This window comes from Trichosurus vulpecula, chromosome 7 (genome assembly GCF_011100635.1).
Source record: "Trichosurus vulpecula isolate mTriVul1 chromosome 7, mTriVul1.pri, whole genome shotgun sequence".
Taxonomy (NCBI): domain Eukaryota; kingdom Metazoa; phylum Chordata; class Mammalia; order Diprotodontia; family Phalangeridae; genus Trichosurus; species Trichosurus vulpecula.
In genome coordinates, this window is record NC_050579.1 from 60,579,472 (window position 1) to 60,585,614 (window position 6,143).

Here is a 6,143-nt window from a genome sequence, read left to right on the forward strand (position 1 = left end):
AATTTCATGATGTTGAGTTTCCCTTACCCCTACTCTCAAAGCTCTTGGGCTTTGCTCCCTCTCAGAGGAATAGATGTGGTATTTGGGGAGCTCTTCCTCTGGGCCCTACAACCCCCTATGCCTGAGCCCACTTTCCCCATTAGTCTGTGGAATTGTGTCCTGGCTCCCCAAGGAACTAAAATTCCAAAGGAAATCACCAAATATGGCAACTTTGGTGAGCCCTCCCATGGTTTAGGTCCAGAGCCATCACAGAGCTGTGCCTGTTCCCAAACCCCCTCCTCCCAAACCCTGAAACCATTGGTTGGCTCTTCAATAAAGAAGAGCTATGACCCAATTCTTCCATGGTGTCCCCATCAGAAAACACCAAATAGATGTTGATCCCATGACATTCTAACCACCCTTATTTTGTAAAAAAAAAAAAAAATACATCTGCAAAGATTTTGTCATTTGTCATAAACAATAAAGGGCTTTCTTTTTTTCTTTTTCTTTTTTTTTTTAAAGAGAGGATTGATTTCTGATGCCTTCAGGCTGTCTTCAGTTGTTTTAAATCTAGCATGGAATGTCCAGGAGCCATCACTTGGGAAGTAGAGGCCCCTTGCTTGTCCCTCTTTCCCAAGCAGAATGCTATCTGTACTCCCTCCCCCAGTGGGACCATGAAGCCCAGAGTATTGAAACTTAATGAGATTATCTAATCTGGGCCTCTAGTTTTATAGACGAGGGAAGATTCTCAGGACAGAGACATGCTTTGCTCCAAGTCCCATGGCTAGTAGATATCAGAGCTGGGAATAGAGTTAAGGACCCCTGACTAGTCCCTAATCACATTCTGACAGTCTTTTCCCCAGACACATACATATTCCCCAGCTCCTCTTTCAGGGGATCCTGGCCTAGGCCCCAATGTCTTGCTCTGAAGAGGGCCAAGGTTGGCACTCTCACTCCTGGGAGAAGGGAAGGACTTCTTGGAGGGACTGGGAGGTGGTAGAAAAAGTGCCAGAGTCAGGAAGTTGTTATTCAGTCCTTTTCAGTCATGTCCCCATTCCCCATTCGTGAGCCCATTAGGAGTTTTCTTGGTAAAGATAGGTTTGCCATTTCCTACACCAGCTTATTTTACAAATGAGAAAACTGAGGCAAACAGGGTTAAATGACTTGCCCAGGGTCACACAGCTAGGAAGTGTTTGATGTCAGATTTTAACTCAGGTCTTGCTGACTCCAGGCTGGGCACCACCTAGCTGCCTCAGACTTGAGTTCAAATTCTGCCTCAGACCTGTACTAGCAGTGTGACTTGGGACAAGTGACAACCTTTCTGTCCCTTGGTTTTCTCATCCATAAACTGAGAATGTTGGCCTCAGTGGCACCTGAGGTTCTTTTCAGTTCTGAATCTATGATCCTCTGATTCCTGACCTTACTGATCCATTGGCAATATCTTGGATACTGCTTACTGCCCTAGGAAAAGCCAGAAGGAGAGAGTCGGGGGTGGAGGACATAAATAGCTTAATAAATTCTTGTTGACTAGAGTTGTCACTAGGGGGAGTGTCCAGCTGTGCCCGACTGGCTTGGTGCCTCAGCCGCATGTCTCTTTAGCCATTAATGGCTGACCAGGGTCTAATAGTGTGGCTTCAAGTATTTAAAGGACTTTCTATGGAAGAGGAAATAATTTGTTCTGCTTGGCCCTAGCAGTCAGAACTAGAAGCAACGAATGGAAATTGCGGACAGATTTCATTTGAGAGGAGGAAAAACTTCCTAACAATTCGAGTTGTCCAAAAGTGTCACAGGGCTTCCTCCCTAGAAAGTGAGCTTCCCACATTTGGAAGCTGGAAGGGAATGTCATTTACTTCAACTCCCTCATTTTACAGATAAGGAAACTGAGTCCCAGAGAGATTGAGTGACTTATCCCAGGTCACCCACAGTAGAGCCAGAATTCAAACAAACCCTGGTCCTCTGATTCCAGATCTAGCATTGGCTAAGGAATATTGGGAAAGAGGGTGTGTGTGGGGGGGGGGGGAGCGGGGAGGGATGCCATGCATGGGATGGGAGAGCAGTTGGTTGTTTCCTGCTCCCAGACAGCCCTAAGTCTCAGCCTGTCTGAGACTCCTCCAAGGCTCTTGAGCTGTGGGGCATCGACAAAAGCCAGGGCTCTTTCTTGTGGTTTCAGGGTATTAACCATTCAATCCTCTGCCTTATCTCTTCAGGCAAGGGAAATGCAGGCTGCTGCGCCCTGCACCCCTGCGGTAAACACAAGCACATTGCTCAGAAAATCTCAGCTTCCCTCTTCTCGACACCCCCTCTCTAACTCCTCATCTTTCAGGCCTGGAGAAACCCAACAGCACAAAGCCACACAGTCCAATTTTTATCCCCTGTCAGGTCATGGAGAGAAATCGGTGCACGTTGGGAGCCAGATCAGATTTCCCGCCTGAGATCTTCCTGCTGAGGAGACAGTAACAGGACCCAGGCATCCCCAGCCTTGCCCTCATTCTTGATCTCTGGAAGGAACTGGCATTCTCCCTTCTCCCGCAGCCCTTTGTTATTCTCTTTCCTCTGCTGACTCCAGCAATCAGATCGCCAGAATTTGGGATGGGAATGCCTTATCAATCCCGATGAGTTGTCTTGGAGTTTCGGAGCTGGGCAGAAGGCTGATGGCTTAGTTGATGGGAAGGGTCTGAAACCACTTGGGAAATATGCCCTGTGACCCTAAAGAACGTGGTTCTAGGGGTTAGTGGGAAGGCCTTCCGTGTCTTGCTTGGTAACTTCATTCTGAGGCATTGCCACAGAGCAGAAAATGCCAGAATGGACACCAGGGTCTTTCAGCAAATCTCTGCCTACTTGATTTAGTGGATTGAAATCAGCTACTCCCACTCCCCTCAAGGCTTTAACTCAGAGGGAGGTGACAGTGAGGTCTGGGGACAAATACCTTCCATAATGTGCCAGTACGGGATAGGTAAGAGGCCTTGGATTCCCTTGGAGCCATTCCCCATCTCTCCCATCACCAGCAGTACAAAAGCATTCTTTAGAGCATAGAAAAAGAAAGACCCTATATAAGTACGGTTGAAGCAGGGCCTAGCCAAGACAAAGGGGACACTCCATATATATCCCCTCTCTGGTGCTGTAGATCTGAGCTCACTTTCCCTCAATGTGTCAATCCCCTCTACCTCTAGGGGCTTCATCCCTGGGACCCCCAAGTGCTTACATGAAGCCAGGAGACTCGTAGTTCAGATCTGCCAGATTCAATTAAACCAGATTCAACGCAACACTTATTTGATTCCTGTGTGTGGAGAATAAAAAGCATGAATGAGGAGAGTCCTCAGTGTCTGCTGGAATCTCCCCTTCCCCAGCCCCCTTTCAGGAAGCAGCCAATAGTAGTGTGCCTATAGGCCTGCCTGCCTAACTCCTAAGTCAGAGAAAGAGATGGAGGCAGAGATGGACGAACAGAGAGATATAGACACATACAGCAGGATATATTGTTTACAAAAGACAGTATATGAGAGAAGTGATGGGCCTGAGGGCTGGGGTGGAGCCAAGAGGGAACAAAGATCCAGAAAGGAAACAGGAGATAGAGAAGGCAGAGAGAATGGGAGAGTCCTCAGTGTCAGGGAGACAGAGAGAGTGACAGGTAGAGAGAGAACAAGATGGAAATGGTAGGGAGGGCAGGGAGGCCAGGGACTAGCTACTGGCTCCAGTCCAGGGGAGATCTGCCCACAGCTCATATTTCTTCATCCGGTGACAGCTAAATGAACAGAAAGCTAACTTTACAATCACCGGCTTCACACATAATGAATATGGATAGGCATCCCCAGAGCTTGTTTCTCAGGCTTATCTCTGAATTGACAGGTCTCCCCCTCCTCAGGTCATCTCCAAGCCAGGAGCCAGGCCATCCTCACAGGTCAGGGGTGGCTGGAGGGGCTTCCACCTGCTTTCCATTAGCCCTTGGCTCGCTTTCCCAGACTGCTCTCCCAGAGTTATCTATTTGGACCCAGGAGAGCTCAGCAAGCTGCTAGAGTCCCACTCCCCAAGCTAGCTCTTGGCCAGGTCTCGGACTCCAGGTTGCCTGCCCTGATGTCTCCCAGAAGCCACCTCTTTCCAACCAGACCTCAGGGGAGGGAGGGAGGAGAGGATGTTGAGGCACGTAGCAGATGACTCTCAGATGAGCGAAAGCAAGGTAAGGACTCTGAGTAGGGGACCCTTGACTAGAATCCAGCCCGATACAAGCTATACGACTCTGGGCAGGTCACTTAGTCCCTGCCTCAGTTTCCTTGAAAACTGTAAAATGGGGATGATAAGACCTACCTCCCAAGGTTGTGGTGAAATGAGGAATTTAAGCACTTAGCATAGTGACTGGCACGCAGTAGGTATTAGGCAAATGTCTATTTCTTTCCTCCCTCCCTCTCTTTGTCCCTTCTTTCCTTCCTCTCTCCCTCTGTTCCTTCTTCCTCCTCTTTCTTTTCTTCCTTCCTCCCCTCCCTCTTTTCTAATGTCTTTCTGCAATGGTGGTGTGTAGAGGATTGAACAACACTTTTATCTGTCTTGCTTCTGGATAAGGTGATGGAGAAGGGTGTCCTGAGCTGAGAGTTCAAAGATCTGGGTTCAGTAGGTCTAACAGCTTCAGATCTTAGCACCAGCTGGCAGTTATCTCTTCCTACCACCCACCAGATCCCCAGGCAGGACACAGCTTCAGTTCTTCTGTCTCCCAGGAACATGCTGCCCCTAAAGCTTGACGCTTTGGGTGGTAACTCTGATACCATAACCTAGTTATGGTTCTTCTTCCACCAAGGACTCCCCAGGGCTGTGCCTTCAGGAAATACACACTCCTGGATCTCCCATGGAGGAAGGCTTGTTGGAGTAGGGTTAGGGATTTGGGAAACGGAGAGAAAGTGGGAAAAGAGGCCCCATCCCCCAACCCCACCCTCCTGGAAACAAGAGGTAGGAATGAGTCACATTTCCCAGCTTACAGCCACACACTTTCAATTCCCAAGTCCTCCCTTCTCCTCTCTCCTTTGTCTATTAGGCTTCTGAATCTCAGCCTCAGGGGAATGAAATCTCAGGAACCATTTGAAGTTACAGGTCAAGGCTTAGACCTAGAATAGGAACTGCTTCTTGTTAGAGACATTTAATCCCCTCTCCTCATTCCCAACCATTTACACATCAACCTGAATTACAGCCCTAAAGGCTAGACCTTCTGCAGTCCCCAGCCCACCCTGGGGGCCACAGGGACTGGAGTTGGCAAAGGCCTGACACACTGACAGGGAACAAATGCTCTGGATGGACTCCTGGTCCCAGAGGGTGCACCTTCTCTAAAGGGCTGGCCGGTTAGGAGGCTGGGCCAGGCTTCCAAGGTCTTCTTGATGTGTTCTAGGGAGGCTGGCATTTCCCCAAGCCCCGCAATGTGTGGTGGGTAACTTATTCAAGCACAGGCTAGCCCTGGGCTAGCTCATTTGTTAGCTCATGTATCTGCCAAGTCTTGCTCCTTTATCCCAACGGTCTTCAGGCTGATGAGCTCACATTAGATCAGCCTTGCCTCCTAAGCCACCTAACCTCATTTACAGAAAGGAATAATGGCAGGGGCCCACCCCTGGAAAAGCCCAAGGGTTTCTATGCCCTAGTACAACCCTGTTGATCACCAACATCAAGTACCTAGAGCTTACTCTGTACTAAGAACACACCGAGAAAGCTTGGGCTGATGTCTGCAAAGCATAGCTGGCACAGTATTGCACAGAGGTGGGAGGGGACATCCCAACTCTCTGGCTTTGGGCATGACCTAAGTGGTACCTGGTGACATGGTCCACTGGAAGGAGCCCAGGACTGGAAATCTGGAAACCTGGATTTGAGCCCTAGCTCTGCCACTAACTAGCCCTATGGCTTTGGACAAGTCCCTTCCTTTACGGGAATCTGAAATTAGGTGGATGGATTAGATTGCCTTTAAGGTTCCTTAGTATTTTAGAACTCTACTCTATCCATCAGGGAAGATATAGGAAAAGTGGAGATGGACAGGCTTCAGAAAGCAGGAAATAATCAGGCTGGATGAGCTGAAGGTCACAGGCATCGTGGCAAAGCAGAAACATCAAGACGCTACCAGCTGCCCACAAGTGAAACCCAAGGCCCTCCTTCCCCACCCTGGCAGGGAGTAGCAGAAATTCCATCAGGCAAACCAGCAA